This window comes from Oncorhynchus kisutch, linkage group LG1 (genome assembly GCF_002021735.2).
Source record: "Oncorhynchus kisutch isolate 150728-3 linkage group LG1, Okis_V2, whole genome shotgun sequence".
Lineage (NCBI taxonomy): Eukaryota > Metazoa > Chordata > Actinopteri > Salmoniformes > Salmonidae > Oncorhynchus > Oncorhynchus kisutch.
The window spans coordinates 74,593,839-74,616,852 of NC_034174.2; the positions used below are offsets into that span (position 1 = coordinate 74,593,839).

Below are 23,014 nucleotides of genomic sequence, written 5' to 3' on the forward strand. Positions count from 1 at the left end.
TGTCTATTCCATTTTCTTTGGCAATGTAAACATATGTTTCCCACACAAATAAAGCCCTTTGATTTGAATTTAATTGAGAGGAGAGGAGAGAGGTAAAGAGAGAGAGAGAGAGGTAGAGAGAGAGAGGGGTAAAGAGAGATAGATAGGTAGACAGAGAGAGAGAGGTAGAGAGGTAGACAGAGAGAGAGAGAGAGAGAGAGAGAGAGAGAGAGAGAGAGAGAGAGAGAGAGAGAGGAGAGAGAGAGAGAGAGAGAGAGAGAGAGAGAGAGAGAGAGAGAGAGAGAGAGAGAGAGAGAGAGAGAGAGAGAGAGAGAGAGAGAGAGAGAGAGAGGTAGAGAGAGAGTAAAGAGAGAGAGAGGACCGAAAGAAAGGAGAGAAGCAGAGAGAGACAGAGAGAGAACAAGAGTGTGAAAGAGACAGGAGGGAGAGAGGAGGGAAAGGAGAGAAAGAGAGAGAGAGAGAACAGAACACAGCAGAGTCTAGGATCACGTCCCCTGTTTATATTATCCTACACATTATGCTCTAAAACGCTAAACTGATCCTTGATCAGCACCTTAGTGAGGACTCCCCACTGTCTATATTGTCCTATTCATTGTGCTCTAAAAGGAACTGCTACTCTGAGGACTCAGGAAGAACCACTGTGAATAGCCAGAATCATCTGCTCTGTTTTTCAGATGTGTAAATCAATACTTCAGTTATGCACAGACATTCCAGAACACCCATCTCTCTCTCTGACAACACCCTCCATCCATCTCTCCCTCTGTCCATAGGATCTAGTTATCCATTATTAGTGGATATCTGATAAAACAGAGAGGGAAAGAAATGTAAAAAGAGCCACAGGAGTCCAGTGGAGAGAAGAAACAGAGCCCTGGGCCATATGGTTTCAGTAGAACCCTTCACACCAGCGCCACCTCAGACAGTGTGTGTGTGGCAGTCATCACTCTCTGAGGGTGTAGAGATGCTTTGAAGGCGAGGCAGCGCCAGAAACTCAGTTTACAGGTGAACGAGAGAGAGAGAGAGTGAGAGAGAGAGAGAGGGGTAAAGAGAGAGAGGTAGAGAGAGAGAGAGAGAGGTAGAGAGAGAGGTAGAGAGAGAGGTAGAGAGAGAGGTAGAGAGAGAGGTAGAGAGAGAGAGAGAGAGAGAGAGAGAGAGAGAGAGAGAGAGAGAGAGAGAGAGAGAGAGAGAGAGAGAGAGAGAGAGAGAGAGAGAGAGAGAGAGAGAGAGAGAGAGAGAGAGAGAGAGAAAATAAAAATACTTGAACCAGTTAAAGAACCCATTGCCCTTTATGGTTGTGAGGTCTGGGGTCCGCTCACCAACCAAGAATTCACAAAATGGGACAAACACCAAATTGAGACTGCATGCAGAATTCTGCAAAAATATCCTCAGTGTACAACGTAAAACACCAAATAATGCATGCAGAGCAGAATTAGGCCGATGCCCTCTACAAAATCCAGAAAAGAGCTGTTCAAATCTACAACCACTTAAAAGGAAGCGATTCCCAAACCTTCCATAACAAAGCCACCACTTACAGAGAGATGAACCTGGAGAAGAGTCCCCTAAGCAAGCTGGTCCTGGTGCTCTGTTCACAAACACAAACAGACCCCACAGAGCCCCAGGACAGCAACACAGTCAGACGCAACCAAATCATGAGAAAACAAAAAGATAATAACTTGACACATTGGAAAAAAATTGGGGGGGAAACAGAGCAAACTAGAATGCTATTTGGCCCTAAACAGAGAGTACACAGTGGCAGAATACCTGACCACTGACTGACACAAACTTAAGGAAAGCTTTGACTATGTACAGACTCAGTGAGCATAGCCTTGCTGTTGAAAAAGGCCATTGAAGGCAGACCTGGCTCTCAAGAGAAGACAGGCTATGTGCTCACTGCCAACAAAATGAGGTGGAAACTGAGCTGCACTTCCTAACCTCCTGCCAAATGTATGACCATATTAGAGATACATATTTCCCTCAGATTACACACACCCACAAAGAATTCGAAACAAATTAAATTTCGATAAACTCCCATATTTATTGGGTAAATACCAGTGTGCCATCACAGCAGCAAGATTTGTGACCTGTTACCACAAGAAAAGGGCAACCAGTGAAGAACAAACACCATTGTAAATACTATGGATGCACGATATATATCGGTGAACATATAGGAATCAGACGATATTAGCTCAAAAATGCTAACATTGGTATCGGCCTGATGTCTAGTTAAATGCCAATGTTAAAACCGATGACAAAGCTACCGTTCATACCTATATAACGTAGGTACATGACTTAATGACGCCATGTAAAATGTTGCGCTACTCATGCAACACAGCATTCCTAACCTAGCCCACAATGTCTGCTGTGTGGATCGAGCAGTCAACAAGTCCAGCAGTCATTTGAAAGAGTAAGACAATTTCAGCGAGACAACTCAAAGGCGAAATCCATTAAAGCCAAGACAATGGAATTCATTGCCCTTCATTTAATCAATCGTTCTCTGTTGTAGGTGATGTTGGCTTTCGCAGACTGGTCGAGCACCGGTACACACTACCAAGTGCGCTATTTTTCAGATGTTGCCCTACCGGAGTTACACAGTAATAGCGTCACTGCTATTAGCTTCATGACATACATACTATGGAACGCCGTTTGAAAAAAGATTCAATAGCACTGTCAAAGCTGTACAAAAACAGTCTGCAAACAAGTAAACACGGCCCACGATGTGTTTACAATACAGGGTTGGTAATAAAGCAGAGTTTGTTCGACCTCAACTTCTGGGGTGGCTAGCTTTAGCTTGGTACCTAGCTAGCACCAATACAACCAGCCTGAAAACAATGACCAGTAGAAACTGCAGTAATTTTCATTATTCTTAGCAATAATTTAGGAATCCTTGTGAGTAAGTATTATCTAGGTTGCCACTTGTTGTTCGCTTATTGAAATTGAACTTCAGTTCATGAAAATAAAGCTAGCCAGCTATTTAACCCTGTTGCCCAAAGGCAACATTATAAGCAGCCAGCTAGCTTCATCTGGCTAGTGAGGCTCGACTGGACCGGGTTATGTGTTGGGAAGCTTGCCAAACAGTGTTATTTGATGTGTATATTTTTTGACACGCAAAGACCTAAACGGCGTTCCATAGCAATCCTGGTTGAGAATGAAACGACTGAACAAATGAACAACGAAACAGCACAGCAAATAAGTGAAAGAAATGGGTTTTGATTTTGTTTTACTGGTAATGGGGACATACGTAAATGCTATCGGTATATTCCTTACTCCAAGACCTATCATTCCAGAGAGCAGAAGTTCCTCCCTACCAAGGCCTATCATTCTAGAGAGCAGCAGTTCCTCCATACCAAGGCCTATCATTCTAGAGAGTAGCAGTTCCTCCATACCAAGGCCTATCATTCTAGAGAGCAGCAGTTCCTTATTCCAAGGCCTATCATTCCAGAGAGCAGAAGTTCCTCCCTACCAAGGCCTATCATTCTAGAGAGTAGCAGTTCCTCCCTACCAAGGCCTATCATTCTAGAGAGCAGCAGTTCCTCCCTACCAAGGCCTATCATTCTAGAGAGTAGCAGTTCCTCCATACCAAGGCCTATCATTCTAAAGAGTAGCAGTTCCTCCCTACCAAGGCCTATCATTCTAGAGAGCAGCAGTTCCTTATTCCAAGGCCTATCATTCTAGAGAGCAGCAGTTCCTCCCTACCAAGGCCTATCATTCTAGAGAGTAGCAGTTCCTCCCTACCAAGGCCTATCATTCTAGAGAGCAGCAGTTCCTCCATACCAATGCCTATCATTCTAGAGAGTAGCAGTTCCTCCCTACCAAGGCCTATCATTCTAGAGAGCAGCAGTTCCTCCCTACCAAGGCCTATCATTCTAGAGAGTAGCAGTTCCTCCATACCAAGGCCTATCATTCTAGAGAGCAGCAGTTCCTCCATACCAAGGCCTATCATTCTAGAGTAGCAGTTCCTCCCTACCAAGGCATATCATTCTAGAGAGCAGCAGTTCCTCCCTCCCAAGGCCTATCATTCTAGAGCAGCAGTTCCTCCCTCCCAAGGCCTATCATTCTAGAGAGCAGCAGTTCCTCCCTACCAAGGCCTATCATTCTAGAGAGCAGCAGTTCCTCCTTACCAAGGCCTATCATTCTAGAGAGCAGCAGTTCCTCCCTACCAAGGCCTATCATTCTAGAGAGCAGCAGTTCCTCCCTACCAAGGCCTATCATTCTAGAGAGTAGCAGTTCCTCCCTCCCAAGGCCTATCATTCTAGAGAGTAGCAGCCACTCAGTACTACTGTAGTTCACTGTACAGGTCTCCGTGGTGATTCAAGACGTTTCTTTCATGTCCGAGCCATGACCCTCTCTGGTTTACAGATCAATACGCCCACCAACTCCACAGGAGGGATTATTGGGACACAGAGCTGGAGGAGGAATGGGATATTTCCACATTTTGGGGACCTGAACGTGGATATATGGCCCGTGTGTGTGTGTGTGTGTGTGTGTGTGTGTGTGTGTGTGTGTGTGGTAGACCATGATGATGTATTGGATACAACACATTTCCAGGAGGTGAAAATAAGATACTGAAGTTGAGGTCTCTTTATGGCTGGTCAGATACTGTTTTGCAGAGAAAGGGGATCAGCTTTGGAGAAGATTTCTCCCTTCAAGAAGATACTGTTACATCTAGGGCAGTGAAACACATGCATTCAACAATCTGGAACTACTGAGGACTGAAAGTTGATCTTCTGGCCCATATGCCATGTCACTTACACACCATCTCACCCCCCCCCCCCCCCCTCACCCATGTCTCTTTCCACACCTCCCTCACACATGTCACTTACACACCATCTCACCCCCCCCCCCCCTCACCCATGTCTCTTTCCACATCTCCCTCACCCATGTCACTTACACACCATCTCACCCCCCCCTCACCCATGTCTCTTTCCACACCTCCCTCACCCATGTCACTTACACACCATCTCACCCCCCCCCCCTCACCCATGTCTCTTTCCACACCTCCCTCACCCATGTCACTTACACACCATCTCACCCCCCCCCCTTCACCCATGTCTCTTTCCACATCTCCCTCACCCATGTCACTTACACACCATCTCACCCCCCCCCCTCACCCATGTCTCTTTCCACACCTCCCTCTTCATCTCTCCCTCTCTGGCCTCCAGTCCTCTGTGTCCATCCATCCATCTCTAATCCACTCCCCCTGTCCCTCTCTGAGCCCACAGCGTTCATTTGTCTGCCCCTTTGTATTGTTTTCAGGACAGGGGTGTCTGCACCCCTCCCCCCCCCTCCACCTTCTCCTCTCTCAGTGAAGGACAGACAGTGCAGCATTCGGGCATGGTCCCGCCCCAGCACGTGGAAAAATAAACAAGAGTCCACATCTTCGTGGTGTGTGTGTGTGAGAGTGTGTGTGTGTGTGTCGATGTGTTCGCCCTCTGGAATGTTAATGACTTCCATAACCATCTGTCTCGGCTTTTTCCTGCCAAAACTTGGAAAAGGCTCGGAAGCAGGACTCCCAATGACGCCGCCGCCAACTCATTCTAGGCGATAATGAAGCTTGAATGGAAAGTTTCAAAAGCATCAACAGACAGTCAACGGGCCTGAATGAAAGGTGCTCTTCAAGCTCAGCAACAGCACCTAGTGGATGATTCCCTTGTTGTTCCAAGAGCTGGAGCTAGCTGAGGAGTTCAGAGGGACAGACAGACAGACAACAAGCTGAGGAGTTCAGAGGGACAGACAGACAGACAGACAACAGGCTTGTTATTTCACTGACAAACAGTGAACAGATGGTCTTTTCATACAGGTTTGATGAATAACTGGTATCAGAAGTGCTTAGTAAGGAGATTCATTGTTCTAAGTCAACACACACAATCACCGTACTGCCAGGTCAACACAGTGGCCCACTAAATGACTTAACATCAGTAATGACCAGAAGGAGGAAGAAAGAAGATCTCTCTCTCTAATGCTGGGTGGTCTTTAGAGGGCTATGGGTTAGTGCTGTTGTCTTTAGAGGGCTATGTGTTAGTGCTGTTGTCTTTAGAGGGCTATGTGTTAGTGCTGTTGTCTTTAGAGGGCTATGTGTTAGTGCTGTTGTCTTTAGAGGGCTATGGGTTAGTGCACTAGTCTTGAGGGCTATGGGTTAGTGCACTAGTCTTCAGAGGGGTTAGTGCTCCAGTCTTCAGAGGGGTTAGTGCTCTAGTCTTTATAGGGGTTAGTGCTCCAGTCTTTAGAGGGGTTAGTGCTCTAGTCTTCAGAGGGGTTAGTGATCTAGTCTTTAGAGGGGTTAGTGCTCCAGTCTTTAGAGGGGTTAGTGCTCCAGTCTTTAGAGGGGTTAGTGCTCTAGTCTTGAGGGTTATGGGTTAGTGCTCCAGGTCTTTAGAGGGCTATGGGTTAGTGCTCCAGTCTTTAGAGGGGTTAGTGTTCCAGTCTTCAGAGGGGTTAGTGCTCTAGTCTTTAGAGGGGTTAGTGCTCTAGTCTTTAGAGGGCTATGGGTTAGTGCTCTAGTCTTTAGAGGGCTAGGGGTTAGTGCTCTAGTCTAGGGAGATGATAGGCAGTGGAGATTAGGGACTATAAGGGGTTGCTGACAGGCCAGACAGCAGGTCAAAGGTGAAAGCCCAGGGGATGACTCATAACTAAGTGAGACACACAAATACATCATGATATAGGCATGACTTGCGAGAAGATAGTCTTTTTTACGGGCTCTGTTGAAGGTTGATGGAGAGCAATGAATCGCTTGAATGACTGCTGTCACACACACCACTTGAAGACAGTCATTAGCGCCAGACAAGACGGGGACATAGAGATGTAATAACCAATAGACCTTACTGTGATAACCCAATATAACTGTATGAAGTTCAAGAGCTCTGGTGAATAGGATTCCCCATGTATTTATTTACACACGGCCCACATTTGAAATTGAACAGAAAAGGTCAATCCAAAAGACAAACACCTGCACAGTGGATGGCCCCAACGAAAAACCAGAACCCTCTGATCTGAGACCTGTTGACCCACTGAAACATTCTATTGTGCTCTTTAATAGAGGATGCACTGACTCATAACAACGTCAACAGTATATAGGCTACTCTTTAGAGATGCCTGCAGTGCAGAGAGAGGAACCATCAGGTTCCCCTGATAAATGTTTAGATTACAACCCTCTCAGATGCTACAGAAGAGAGGCCACAACAAAAGAGGGAACACCCATCAGGCTCGCTGAATAAATGTTTAGGTTTCCCAGCTCCTCTGTGGTGTTGTTTGTTCCCGTTCGCAGCCTTCGGACTGTTCGGAGCTCCAACTCAAGCTGCAGAGGAAATGACAATACGGAGGAAAAACAACCACGGGCCAACGACACATACCAAGCCCCTCTCTCTCTCTCCCTCCCTCCAAGCCCCTCTCTTCTCTCCCTCTCTCCAAGCCCCTCTCTCTCTCTCTCTCCCTCCAAGCCCCTCTCTCTCTCTCTCTCTCTCCCTCCAAGCCCCCCTCTCTCTCTCTCCCTCCCTCCAAGCCCCTCTCTCTCTCTCCTCCCTCCCTCCAAGCCCCCTCTCTCTCTCCTCCCTCCCTCCAAGCCCCTCTCTCTCCTCCCTCCCTCCAAGCCCCTCTCTCTCTCTCCCTCCCTCCAAGCCCCTCTCTCTCTCTCCCTCCCTCCAAGCCCCTCTCTCTCTCTCCCTCCCTCCAAGCCCCTCTCTCTCTCCCTCCCTCCAAGCCCCTCTCTCCCTCCAAGCCCCTCTCTCTCTCTCCCTCCAAGCCCCTCTCTCTCTCTCCCTCCCTCCAAAGCCCCTCTCTCTCTCCCTCCCTCCAAGCCCCTCTCTCTCTCTCTCTCCCTCCCTCCAAGCCCCTCTCTCTCTCTCTCTCTCCCTCCAAGCCCCTCTCTCTCTCTCCCTCCCTCCAAGCCCCTCTCTCTCTCTCCCTCCCTCCAAGCCCCTCTCTCTCTCTCTCTCCCTCCCTCCAAGCCCCTCTCTCTCTCTCTCCCCTCCCTCCAAGCCCCTCTCTCTCTCGCTCCCTCCCTCCAAGCCCCTCTCTCTCTCTCCCTCCCTCCAAGCCCCCTCTCTCTCTCCTCTCCAGCCCTCTCTCTCCTCCCTCCAAGCCCCTCTCTCTCTCTCCCTCCCTCCAAGCCCCTCTCTCTCTCTCCCTCCCTCCAAGCCCCTCTCTCTCTCTCCCTCCCTCCAAGCCCCTCTCTCTCTCTCCCTCCCTCCAAGCCCCTCTCTCTCTCTCTCCCTCCCTCCAAGCCCCTCTCTCTCTCCCTCCCTCCAAGCCCCTCTCTCTCTCCCTCCAAGCCCCTCTCTCTCCCTCCAAGCCCCTCTCTCTCTCTCTCCCTCCAAGCCCCTCTCTCTCTCCCTCCAAGCCCCTCTCTCTCCCTCCAAGCCCCTCTCTCCCTCCAAGCCCCTCTCTCTCTCTCTCTCCCTCCAAGCCCCTCTCTCTCTCCCTCCAAGCCCCTCTCTCTCCCTCCAAGCCCCTCTCTCCCTCCAAGCCCCTCTCTCTCCCTCCAAGCCCCTCTCCCTCCCTTCAAGCCCCTCTCTCTCGCTTCCTCTCTCTCCCTCCTTCCCTCCAAGCCCCTCTCTCTCTCTCTCTCCCTCCAAGCCCCTCTCTCTCTCCCTCCCTCCAAGCCCATCTCTCTCCCTCCAAGCCCCTCTCTCTCCCTCCAAGCCCCTCTCTCCCTCCCTTCAAGCCCCTCTCTCTCTTCCTCTCTCTCCCTCCTTCCCTCCAAGCCCCTCTCTCTTCCTCTCTCTCTCTCCCTCCAAGCCCCGCTCCCTCTATCCTCCTTTCCTTTCGGTCCCTCACTAGCACTATGGGACTCGTCTCCAGCTTTTGACAATGGAAACGGATACATCAGGCACGCACGTGCACCCACCCACCCAGACCCATCCACACACTCCCTCTCCAAAACCCCATCTGCTGTCACGCTCCTGGAACCCAGGAGGCAGGTTTCTTGGGGAGCTGTGGCCCAGAACAAGAGCCAGACCTTAGGGTGTGGACCTTACACAACTCCCCCTGAAGTCCCCAGCAGAAGATGGATGGGCTAAAGCCAACAACCCAACTGAGACTCTGGATGTGGTTGGGCTTCCTGCCACCCATCGACTACTTCTAGTCAGGAGTTTATGTTTTAGTTCAACATGTGGACGAGAACAGACGGTTACTCGGTCGCTAACTTATCGGTGTGTGTATGTGCGTGTGCGTGTGTGTGTGCGTGTGTGTTTTGGAAAGGCTTAAAGTGTTTATAATCCACAGCAGCCTTAATCCAAATCTCTGAATGAAAAATTACTTTCTCTCCTCCCTCTCTATGGCTGTTGGGAAGGAGAGCCCCAATTAGCCTTTTTAAAATGATAAACATGGATTAGCTAACACACTGTGCCATTGGAACACAGGAGTGATGGTTTCTGATAGGCGTACAGAGGCCCACTATGAAGATATTCCATCAAAAATCGTCCGTTTCCAGCTACAATAGTCATTTACACAGCATTTCTGTGACCCCAAACCCCAAACTTTTGAACAATAGGGTACAAGTCGGGACATTTATTTCTGATAGTATATCATATCGACAATATCGCAATATTATTTGTGCGTTTTCTCATGCAGCAGACATATAGTGAGCAATGTTTTTTATTTATGTATTTATTTTACCTTTATTCAACCAGGTAGGCTAGTTGAGAACACCTTTATTTAACCAGGTAGGCTAGTTGAGAACACCTTTATTTAACCAGGTAGGCTAGTTGAGAACACCTTTATTAACCAGGTAGGCTAGTTGAGAACACCTTTATTTAACCAGGTAGGCTAGTTGAGAACACCTTTATTTAACCAGGTAGGCTAGTTGAGAACACCTTTATTCAACCAGGTAGGCTAGTTGAGAACACCTTTATTTAACCAGGTAGGCTAGTTGAGAACACCTTTATTTAACCAGGTAGGCTAGTTGAGAACACCTTTATTTAACCAGGTAGGCTAGTTGAGAACACCTTTATTTAACCAGGTAGGCTAGTTGAGAACACCTTTATTTAACCAGGTAGGCTAGTTGAGAACACCTTTATTTAACCAGGTAGGCTAGTTGAGAACACCTTTATTTAACCAGGTAGGCTAGTTGAGAACACCTTTATTTAACCAGGTAGGCTAGTTGAGAACACCTTTATTTAACCAGGTAGGCTAGTTGAGAACACCTTTATTTAACCAGGTAGGCTAGTTGAGAACACCTTTATTTAACCAGGTAGGCTAGTTGAGAACAAGTTCTCATTTACAACTGCGACCTGGCCAAGATAAAGCAAAGCAGTTCGACAGATAAAACGACACAGAGTTACACATGGAGTAAAAACAAACATACAGTCAATAATGCAGTAGAAACAAGTCTATATACAATGTGAGCAAATGAGGTGAGATAAGGGAGGTAAAGGCAAAAAAGGCCATGATGGCAAAGTAATACAATATAGCAAGTAAAACACTGGAATGGTAGTTTTGCAATGGAAGAATGTGCAAAGTAGAAATAAAAATAATGGGGTGCAAAGGAGCAAAATAAATAAATAAATAAAAATTAAATACAGTTGGGAAAGAGGTAGTTGTTTGGGCTAAATTATAGGTGGGCTATGTACAGGTGCAGTAATCTGTGAGCTGCTCTGACAGTTGGTGCTTAAAGCTAGTGAGGGAGATAAGTGTTTCCAGTTTCAGAGATTTTTGTAGTTCGTTCCAGTCATTGGCAGCAGAGAACTGGAAGGAGAGGCGGCCAAAGAAAGAATTGGTTTTGGGGGTGACTAGAGAGATATACCTGTTGGAGCGTGTGCTACAGGTGGGAGATGCCTCTCTTCCTATCTTCAATGTCTCCTTCATCTGCACAAAAGCTTTCTGAGTGACATCAGTGTTTAATATCACTCTGGAATCCTCTCTTTCTCTTCCCATCCTTCCATCTCTCCATCTTTGTCTCAATTTAATATATGTTCTATATCAGTCTGTATCCCTCGGTCAGGACTTTGTTTTATATCACCTCAGTTCCCCCCCCATCTTTTTCCATCTCTCCATCTTGTATCCATTCAATCTCTCACGCCACTTGCATTCTTTCTTCCACATACCTCATCTTCATTTCCTCAGAGATCTGATATGAAAACAGGAGCACTCCAAACACTCCAGAAAACAGTAAAACAGGACCATCTCAATCCCAGGGAGACAATCACTCCAGCAGTCTCAACAGATGTGCAGCCCCAGCATAAGTTATGGGTTGAGGATTTGAGTTGAATTGGCGACAGCAACAGAAGATTCCCTAGTAGTTGATATCAAATTCTTGATCCCTCTTCGAATTCCCTATCCATCCCTTGATCCATACGACTGAACTCTCAACCATTTTAACCACATTCAAATATTTAAGTTCCAGCATTGAGATCTGTGTGGTTCCGCCCTGATGAGATTCCCATGATACGAGGCGTGTGACCCTTGACTTATAAAGGGAAGAAACCCAGTATGACTTCACACATCATACATGAGTTCCAGGTTTTAGTTAATAGTCTCGGAGAGACAGACAGAGACAGAGACAGAGAGACACAGAATGAGGGGAGCATCAGAGAGGTAGCAAGAGAGAGAGAGAGGTAGCAAGAGAGGCAGAAAGAGAGAGAGAGAGGTAGCAAGAGAGGCAGAAAGAGAGAGAGAGAGAGAGGTAGCAAGAGAGGCAGAAAGAGAGAGAGAGAGAGAGAGAGAGAGAGAGAGAGAGAGAGAGAGAGAGAGAGAGAGAGGAGAGAGACAGACAGACAGACACAGAATGAGGGGAGCATCAGAGAGGTAGCAAGAGAGGCAGAGAGGTAGCAAGAGAGGCAGAAAGAGAGAGAGAGAGAGAGAGAGAGAGAGAGAGAGAGACAGACACAGAATGAGGGGAGCATCAGAGAGGTAGCAAGAGGGGGAGAAAGAGAGAGGACAAGCGATACAGAGAAAGAAAGGTAGTGAGAGGCAGAAAGAGGCAGAGAGAGAGAGAGAGGGAGAGAGAGAGAAAGAGGAGGAAATGAGCAGGCCTTCCCCAGCATATGTTCACCAGCTCTGAGAGGTAGAGTCAATATAAACCATGACATCACTCCAAGCCCTGGTGAGGTCATCATTTTCTGACTCCCAAAAATTTTTGGGTCTGGGTTCTGGATTCCCAGAGGTCCCCAGTGTGTATGTGTGTGTGTGTGTGTACAGATGTGGAAATGGAATATCCATTGTTATCCAGGAACTCACAAGGCCAGGACCAGAGTAAAGTAATATCCTTCTTCCTGTATCCTCTCCCATCACTGCCCACCCACTCCACAACCTCTCTCTCACACACACACACACACACACACACACACACCTCCCATGTTCTTCCAGGCTTGTCGATGTACTGCAACTAAAGTGGGTAGGTGCTCATCAACAACAAGGCCCCCTAGTCTCCTTCCCATAACCACTGTGTCTCAGTCACAGCAGAACAGCACACCCATCCAGACGTGGCCATGTCTACAGGCTTCAGACATCGCTCATTCCCATCACTTACCCCTGGCATTTTGCTAATATCCTTCATTAAGGATAAGTAGCCTACACTAGAATGTGAAGTTTGAAATGTAAGACGTTTGCTAATATTATAGGTGATGGTTAATGGGACAATTGATGGTTACAAACCAGAATTAGTCGTTTAAAGAACAATACAACAGAAAACTGTGGTGCACATTCACATTATGAACTTTACTGTTATCGCATCAATACAGGCAATTTATATGGGTTGTTGTCTATATGGCCCAGCTCTAATACAAGATCAGCTCAGACATGATTCGCCTGATAAAGTGTTGAAAAGTGGCCACTGTTGAGAAGCTTGTCGTAGAATTTATAGTTTTAGCTCAATGTCTTGTTTGGCTAGATTACGTGGTGCTATTTGGACTCAGAAAAATGCGGATTGGCCGCCTACTCTGTCTCTAGGCCAATCGTAAATCAGTCATACGTATCCGGTTTCCATGGCGTTCGCTGCCACAGTGACGGCATCTCTAATGCAATCCTTTCAAACCCTGAAATTGACTCAGATGTTCTCAGATATTTGTTAAACTGGTCCCTTGAAAAGCAATAAAAAGGACCTTGCAGCAGGTTGTTTGGGCCTCCTTTTTGCTCTTCTATTCTTGGCAGTTCTCTCATGGTTTTGGGGCGTAAGTTTTGAATATTGTGCTTGAAGGGAATAGTTACATTATCGCCTCAAGCTGAGAGATTTGCAGTTGCCGTCAATCTAGATGTCCTCTCCCTGATTTTTCAGTTGTATCCAACTCAAATCCCCCACAAAGTGTGCCCACGAGTCAGGGATATGATACTGTTATAAGATACTCTCTGTCAGGGTGGAGACTACCATGGGTCATAGGATGCATCAAATCAAACTCTATTAGTTACATGCGCCGAACACAACAGGTGTAGACCTTACAGTGAAACGCTGACTTATGATCCCATAACCAACGATGCAGTTAAAAAAAATACAGATAAGAATAAGAGATAAAAGTAACAAGTAAGTAAAGAGCTGCAGTAAAATAACAATAGCGAGACTATATACAGGGGGGTGCCGGTACAGAGTCAACGTGGAGACTATATACAGGGGGGTGCCGGTACAGAGTCAATGTGGAGACTATATACAGGGGGGTGCCGGTACAGAGTCAACGTGGAGACTATATACAGGGGGGGTACCGGTACAGAGTCAACGTGGAGACTATATACAGGGGGGTACCGGTACAGAGTCAACGTGGAGACTATATACAGGGGGGTGCCGGTACAGAGTCAACGTGGAGACTATATACAGGGGGGTGCCGATACAGAGTCAACGTGGAGACTATATACAGGGGGGTGCCGGTACAGAGTCAATGTGGAGACTATATACAGGGGGGTGCCGGTACAGAGTCAACGTGGAGACTATATACAGGGGGGTGCCGGTACAGAGTCAACGTGGAGACTATATACAGGGGGGTGCCGGTACAGAGTCAACGTGGAGACTATATACAGGGGGGTGCCGGTACAGAGTCAACGTGGAGACTATATACAGGGGGGTGCCGGTACAGAGTCAACGTGGAGACTATATACAGGGGGGTGCCGGTACAGAGTCAACGTGGAGACTATATACAGGGGGGTGCCGGTACAGAGTCAACGTGGAGACTATATACAGGGGGGTGCCGGTACAGAGTCAACGTGGAGACTATATACAGGGGGGTGCCGGTACAGAGTCAATGTGGAGACTATATACAGGGGGGTGCCGGTACAGAGTCAACGTGGAGGCTATATACAGGGGGGTGCCGGTACAGAGTCAATGTGGAGACTATATACAGGGGGGTGCCGGTACAGAGTCAATGTGGAGACTATATACAGGGGGGTGCCGGTACAGAGTCAACGTGGAGACTATATACAGGGGGGTGCCGGTACAGAGTCAACGTGGAGACTATATACAGGGGGGTGCTGGTACAGAGTCAATGTGGAGACTATATACAGGGGGGTGCCGGTACAGAGTCAACGTGGAGACTATATACAGGGGGGTGCCGGTACAGAGTCAACGTGGAGACTATATACAGGGGGGGGTGCCGGTACAGAGTCAACGTGGAGACTATATACAGGGGGGGTGCCGGTACAGAGTCAACGTGGAGACTATATACAGGGGGGTGCCGGTACAGAGTCAACGTGGAGACTATATACAGGGGGGTGCCGGTACAGAGTCAACGTGCGGAGGAACCGGTTAGTTGAGGTAGTATGTACATGTAGGTAGAGTTATTAAAGTGACTATGGATAGATGATAACAGAGAGTAGCAGTGGTGTAACAAATAGTCTGGATAGCCATTTGACTAGATGTTCAGAAGTCTTGTGGCTTGGGGGTAGAAGCTGTCTAGAAGCCTCTTGGATCTAGACTTTGCGCTCTGGTACTGCTTGCCGTGCAGTAGCAGAGAGAACAGTTTATGAAAAGGTTGGCTGGAGTCGTTGACACTGTTGTGTCATCTGCAAATGTATTGAATGTGTGACTTCTTGCAACCCACTGTGGGGGCGTGAAGTTTAGTAGTTTAATCATGTTTTAAAATGTAAATTACAAAAAAAGACTCACTGATCCCCATCAACCCACATGTATAGACTCAGGGAGAGACTCACTGACCCCATCAACCCCCATGTATAGACTCAGGGAGTCAGAGAGAAGGGAACATTGTGTTCCTTGATAGTGAAGTATTGTGCTGCTAGTATCTCTCCTGGTGGCTCTGAATGTCCCTTCAACTTCCTGTCCCTATGTTTCTACTTTAGGGAGTAGGGGAGTGTGTGTGTGTGTGTGTGTGGGGGGGGGGGGGGGGGGGGGGGGGGTATGTGTTTGTGGGTGTGTGTGTGTGACAGGGATTGAGTGAGGGAAAGGGGTGGCTCATAGGACCAGAGAAGGGTATACTCTTCCACCCTAATGTTATGAATCACCCAGGTATATGTAACAGTACCTCCGAATGTGTGTGTGTGTGTGTGTGTGTGTGTGTGTGTGTGTGTGTGTGTGTGTGTGTGTGTGTGTGTGTGTGTGTTATATCAGCTGGCTGGCTGGTCTGTGATTATGTCACTCAACAGCACAGCTACCAGCTGTCCATGTCAGCTGTACTTCATTTTGCAGGCGAGAAAAAACAAACCACACACCACAATATACAGTGTGTGTGTGTGTGTGTGTGTGTGTTTCTTAGTATGTAAAGCTATCAACTCCAGTGTAACCGGTTTGTTTTGGGGAAGCATTTGGAGAGAAGGGGGGGGGGGGGGGGGGGGGTGAAGTTACGTCAAGATCCGGACGGCCAAAGCCCCAACTTTCTTCGCCACATTTTCAATTGAGTTTTTAGCAGTTCTACACTAAACTAACCCACATGTATTTGGACAGCCAGGGCCCTCCATCTGCCCAGAGAGGCTAAAGAGGCGGAGACAACTGGACAGGTGACATGTATTTGGTCCAGGATAAAAGAACACCTGATATGGATCACATTCCAACTTATAGCTCATATTTGTTCACTGGAAAGTTATGTGGGTATAGGAACATGTGAATACAGTGGAAGGTTATGTGGGTATAGGAACATGTGAATACAGTGGAAGGTTATGTGGGTATAGGAACATATGAATACAGTGGAAAGTTATGTGGGTATAGGAACATGAATACAGTGGAAGGTTATGTGGGTATAGGAACATGTGAATACAGTGGAAGGTTATGTGGGTATAGGAACATGTTATGAATACAGTGGAAAGTTATGTGGGTATAGGAACATGTTATGAATACAGTGGAAGGTTATGTGGGTATAGGAACATGTTATGAATACAGTGGAAAGTTATGTGGGTATAGGAACATGTTATGAATACAGTGGAAGGTTATGTGGGTATAGGAACATGTTATGAATACAGTGGAAGGTTATGTGGGTATAGGAACATGTTATGAATACAGTGGAAGGTTATGTGGGTATAGGAACATGTTATGAATACAGTGGAAAGTTATGTGGGTATAGGAACATGTTATGAATACAGTGGAAGGTTATGTGGGTATAGGAACATGTTATGAATACAGTGGAAGGTTATGTGGGTATAGGAACATGTTATGAATACAGTGTAAAGTTATGTGGGTATAGGAACATGTTATGAATACAGTGGATTCTTGATGATAAAGCTGTGAGTGTCTATGGTGATGTTTGTTTTGATGCCAGTAAATGGAGTTAGTTTCAAGTCTGATATCCCTGGTGTGTGTGTGCGTGCGCGCGTACATTAACTAGCCGATGTCCCCATTGAGACTGGTCAACTAATCCTCTATTTCCCCCTCCATTGATGTCAGACATACTCCTCTGTTGACGTCGTAGACTGATTCACTCACAGGTAGTTCCCTTTTTACAGATGTTTCTGGGAATCTCGGACTGTTCCCATGTCAGAAACTTGAGATGGGAGGAGGAACGGCTTCTCTTTGGCAGAAAGACTTCACTGACCTGGGTTTAAATGGTATTTGTTCACTTTCAAGTACTTTGTCAGGGTTTTGATAGAGGTTGCCTGGCGCACTTGAACCAATGGAAGAGCCCCACGTTATTTTATTGGGTTACTTTTCCTTTTTTCCTTTAGTTTATTTAGTAAATATTTTATTAACCCTTTCTTGAACTGCATTGTTGGTTAAGGGCTTGTCAGTAAGCATTTCACGGTAAGGTCTACTACACCTGTTGTATTCGGCGCATGTGACAAATACAATTTGATTTGATAACCCACCCATTTGACACTCCAAGTCAGGCTAAAGCAAATTCTCATAGTATTTGAAAGTATAGAGTACATACTGGTTGGACCCAGGTCTGGTTCTGATGCAGTCAACAGGGGTTTTGCTCTCTCTCCTCTCAGTGAGATGTCAGTTAGATTTACACACAGGAGTGGGTGTGCCGGGCTGGTCTGGACTGGCTGTTTTTGTTACAGTCTCCTGGCAGGGGTGGAAACCAAGGTTAATTTTCCCTCTGACCCCCGGCTACTCCTGAGTGACCTTAACCGCAAGTCAACCGACCGCACCCCGCCTCACAGGTGGAAGTCCCAGAATGAACTCTGTCCAACCCTTTTGAAAACCGTTCTGGTCAGGCCAAGGTCAGCATTGCTTTTCCTCACAGAGCTTTGGTTCAGATCCAACACACGCTTCTTATCCACTAGCTGTACATCAGAATCATTACATAGTAACTTCTCACCACCGTCCTGGTTGGGCTATTAAGGGGACTCTTCTCATATATAGCAGCATTGGCATTGAGCTGATGACCGAGGGACATGTTGACCTCACCCATAAACAGAGTCTGGGGTGTCCTCTTGACTCACTTTACCTCTCATGACCCCAAACACATATCTTTCACCGGGTCGACAAAACCCTGCTTTACAACACCACTGATCTCAAAATCCCCAAACTGCCCATTACTAGCTATTGATAAGAGCTGTACTGTGTAGCCTGAACTGTAACTAAAATGTGAAGTATCTGTTCAGACCTGCCTTTGTCAAGGACAGACTGCCTGTACTGTACTGGCATAGATGGCAGCAATGTGTCGAGTGATGGTGTTTGGTGACTGCTTACCTCTGCTAGGGGATAAAATAGGCTTAGTTACAGTGCCTCGCAAAAGTATTCATCCCCCTTGGCGTTTTTCCTATTTTGTTGCATTACAACCTGTCATTTAAATGGATTTTTATTTGGATTTCATGTAATGGACATACACAAAATAGTCCAAATTGGTCAAGTGAAATGAAAAAAAATTACTCGTTTCATTTAAAAAAAATAATAATAAAAAAAAAAAAATGAAAAGTGGTGCGTATGTATTCACCCCCTCTGCTATGAAGCCCCTAAATAAGATCTGGTGCAACCAATTACCTTCAGAAGTCACATAATTAGTTAAATAAAGTCCACCTGTGTGTAATCTAAGTGTTACATGATCTGTCATATGATCTCAGTATATATACACACACCTGTTCTGAAAGGTCCCAGAGTCTGAAACACCACTAAGCAAGGGGCACCACCAAGCAAGCGGCACCATGAAGAGCTCTCCAAACAGGTCAGGGACAAAGTACAGTGGAAAAGTACAGATCAGGGTTGGGTTATAAACAATTATCCGAATCTTTGAACATCCCACGGAGCGCCATTAAAACCATTATTTAAAAAATGGAAAAAATATGTCACCACAACAAACCAGCCAAGAGAGGGCAGCCCACCAAAACTCACAGACCAGGCAAGGAGGGTATTAATCAGAGAGACAACAAAGAGACCAAAGATAACCCTGAAGGAGCTGCAAAGCTCCACAGCGGAGATTGGAGTATCTGTTCATAAGACCACTTTAAGCCGTACACTACACAGAGCTGGGCTTTACGGAAGAGTGGCCAGAAAAAAGACATTGCTTAAAGTGTTCACCAAAAGGCATGTGGGAGACTCCCCAAACATATGGAAGAAGGTACTCTGGTCAGATGAGAATAAAATTGAGCTTCTTGGCCATCAAGATTAACGCTATGTCTGTCGCAAACCCAACACCTCTCATCACCCTGATAACACCATCCAATGTTTTTCATTGGCAGGGACTGGGAAACTGGTCAGAATTGAAGGATGGCGCTAAATATAGGAAAATTCTTGAGGGAAACCTGTTTCAGTCTTCCAGAGATTTGAGACTGGGACGGAGGTTCACCTTCCAGCAGGACAATGATCCTAAGCATACAGCTACAGACACACTCAAGTGGTTTATGGGGAAACATTTAAATGTCTTGGAATGGCCTAGTCAAAGTCCAGACCTCAATCCAATTGAGAATCTGTGGTATGACTTGCTGTACACCAGCGGAACCCATCCAACTTGAAGGAGCTGGAGCAGATTCGCCTTGAAGAACGGGCAAAAATTCCAGTGGCTAAATGAACCAAGCTTATAGAGACATACCGCAAGAGACTTGCAGCTGTAATTGCTGCAAAAGGTGTCTCTACAAAGTATTGACTTGGGGGGGGGGTGACTAGTTACGCTCAAGTTCTGTTTTTTCTTCTTTTTTTCCTTGCTCGTTTCATTAGAACAAATATTTAGAATCTTCAGTGGTAGGCATGTTGTGTAAATCAAATGATACAAACCCCCCAACAAAATAATTTTTAATTCCAGGTTGTAAGGCAACAAATTAGGAAAAATGCCAAAGGGGGTGAATACTTTCGCAAGCCACTGTATATTCTATTCTGGTATACTCATTCACTTTCATTCAAGTGGTGAGTGCAGGGTTGAGGGAAGGGTGGGCAGCGATCGGTGTATGTCTGTGTACACGTGTGTGTGTGTGTGTGTGTGTGTGTGTGTGTGTGTGTGTATGCTCTACCCTGAGGACTGTCATGAAGTGCAGGTGTCTCAGAGAAACAAACCAATCAAACTCAGTCATTTCAGACGAGACATCGAGGTACTTGACAAGAACACCTGATTCCTCTTGACAGCCTGTCTGTTATGGGGTCTCAAACTTGATAGGCTTGTCAAAAGACCACAGTCACACTGACAATCAAATTATTTCTATCCTCTTGGACCATGAACAAAATCTAGATATGCCTCACAATGTTGTCTCGTCTCAGACACGGAGTGCTACCTCTCCTCTTAATAAGGATATAATGACGTAAATAAATCATTCAACAGAGCAACTCTCCAGTTATCTACCTCATTACTACCACCAAAACAAGTGACCATGCCTCTAGAATCAGTTGAAATAACTTCCCATCATAATAACCCCAAAAAATACATTTTAACACATCTTCAAAGTAGTGGATTCGGCTATTTCATCCACACCCGTCGCTGACCGGTGTATAAAATTGAGCACACCACACAAGCTCACAGAACGGGACCACAGAGTGCTGAAGCATGTAAAAATGGTCTGTCCTGTTGCAACACTCACTACCGAGTCCCAAACAGCCTCTGGAAGCAACGTCAGCACAATAACTGTTTCTTTGGGTTTCCATGGCCCGAGCAGCCACACACAAGCCTAAAATCACCATGCACAATGATAAGTGTCGGCTGGAGTGGTGTAAAGCTCGCCGCCATTGGACTCTGTGTGTGTGTGTGTGTGTGTCTTAGGAAGGGATTGAAGTGAGTGTATTGGGACAGACTGTTGGTACTTTGACCTTTTAAGCCGATTTAACTTTAGTGCATAACTCTGCCATGCAGGTCAGATAGATGTGGTGTTAACAATCTGGCATAGATGTTTACACACACTCCAAAGCTACCCGCAAGGCCACACCCACACCCACACCCACTAAGCACGTTGACACTTGAGGATGGGCGGCACCTCTGTTGTAAAACAGACCCATCAACCTCATTCCCAGGTCTATAATTGCTCTTTAGGGGGGATACAAAGCATTCCTTTATATGAGCTTCTTATACTTTGGACAACATCCCAACAACAACAGACACACGTCAGTCATCCTCAATACCCCAGAAGAACGTCAGTCATCCTCAATACCCCAGAAGAACGTCAGTCATCCTCAATACCCCAGAAGAATGTCAGTCATCCTCAATACCCCAGAAGAACGTCAGTCATCCTCAATACCCCAGAAGAACGTCAGTCATCCTCAATACCCCAGAAGAATGTCAGTCATCCTCAATACCCCAGAAGAACGTCATCTTACAGGCACCTACACACCACTGACTGATTTCACATCTCAAAACTGTTACTAGGAAACTCTGATTCATTCAACTGCACAGATCAAAGCTTTCCAACCATCCCTACACTATCTGGCTTAGCAACCATCCCTACACTATCTGGCTTAGCAACCATCCCTACACTATCTGCCTTAGCAACTGTATTATTGGAAAAATTCATGAAAACAAAAATGAGCTTTTTGGTCTTCATTTAAGGTTAAGGTTAGGCATAATGTTAGCAGTGTGGTTAAGGTTAGGGTTAATGTTAGATTTAAAATAATATTTTAAGAAAATCAATTGTAGAAATAGGCGGGGTTTAGACATCATTATGACTGTGGCTGTGGTAACTAGTGACGGCCCTAAACTATCTGCAGTGAGCTGTGAACACTCCTGTTGGCACACACTAGTGGTGTAGCTGCTGTTATCGCCTGTCTGACTGAGAATACACACACACAAACCAGAGAGGAATACACACAATGTATAGTACAGTACTGCTGACCTGTGACAGACACACACACAATGTATAAGTATGGTACAGTACTACTGACCTGAGACACACACAATGTATAAGTATGGTACAGTACTACTGACCTGAGACAGACACAATGTATAAGTATAGTCCAGTACTACTGACCTGTGACAGACACAATGTATAAGTATAGTCCAGTACTACTGACCTGTGACAGACACAATGTATAAGTATAGTCCAGTACTACTGACCTGAGACACACACAATGTATAAGTATAGTCCAGTACTACTGACCTGAGACACACACAATGTATAAGTATGGTACAGTACTACTGACCTGAGACACACACAATGTATAAGTATGGTACAGTACTACTGACCTGAGACAGACAGATGGAAAGATTAGCAACAAATCCTTTCCTTCCTTCCCTTCAGAGTGAATGAGTCAGGATCCCCCTGCAGTCCACTATTACTCTACTCCTTCCGCACCTTCCTCTCCCTCTCTCCCCAACTCACGCCTCTCCCTCTCTCCCCAACTCACGCCTCTCCCATTGTGACAGTGAGTGTGCAGTGTGCAGAAGAGTGGAGCTGTTGCTGCATTGATTGGCTGCACTCATCCGTTCTCCCGTTTCCTCTCCTTTTCTTTCTAACCAGGCCCTTCCCTTCTTATTCCAGAGGGGAAAACAATAGAACACAACGTAGGCTCTCTGTTCAGGGCTACGAGGGAATGCAGCTTGCAGGGAGAAGGAAGGCTTTGAATGGAGGGGGGAGAGGGGGAGGGGTGAGAGACATGGATTTGAATTCTCTCAAGGCAAGAGCACACAGGGTTCTCTCCCTCTCTCTATCTCATTTTTCAAATGTCTTCTTATGGTCTTATTATTGTGGTAGAAAGGGAGAGGGCATTATTTTTTCACTTTAAAATAGTTTGCTCCCCTTTCACTTGTTGGACCCTCCCTCCCTCCCTCCCGGTTGGCAGGTTTGAACAATGAAGCAGTGGCCGAGCACAAAAGACACACAGCTGCTTTCAACAGCGCGGACAATCGAGGACCCCTCCCTTACCCCATCCCTCTAACCCTCCGACACCCCCGTCCCTCCCCTTATTAACATTCACTACTCTCCTTGACTGAGGTTCAAGTAGCTCAAGTAGCATTCTCATGAGCGAAGGAATCTTCCCCTGACAAAAGAACGTTCCAGTGAAGGACCCATAACACTAAAGCAGTTGAAGTAGTGTTCTGCATCTGAAACAGCACCCAATTCCCTGTAAAGTGCTATGGGTTCTGGTCAAAAGTAGTGCACTCTATAGGGAACAGGGTGCCATTTGGGACACTTCCAGGCCGAGCATGAGTAAGCCATGGACCCTCAGGAATTAGCTTGCAAACACTTCTCCCTCGAGGATGAACGTGTTCAGATATAGTCAACGCTTCGTCATTTCTAACAGTGAATAGAACAGGGACATAAGGGGAGAGAAGAGTCCAGACAAATTGAGCTTGTCTACACAATT

General features: G+C 46.4%; 1 protein-coding gene across 9 annotated transcripts in view; it reads right to left on the minus strand.

Annotated features, from left to right (window-relative positions):
• add3a (adducin 3 (gamma) a) overlaps positions 1–23,014 on the minus strand; it is a 143,118-nt gene that overhangs the window by 66,719 nt on the left and 53,385 nt on the right. The window contains exon 1 of one of the 9 annotated variants that reach the window (XM_031833076.1): positions 21,894–22,064. The exons of 6 other annotated variants lie outside the window; for them this stretch is intronic. The gene's annotated coding sequence lies outside the window, so the exon portion shown is untranslated. Of the gene's footprint in view, positions 1–17,222; positions 17,360–21,893; positions 22,069–23,014 lie in introns of those variants that run through there. 2 more of the 9 variants (XM_031833120.1, XM_031833109.1) reach the window with 2 other exon arrangements.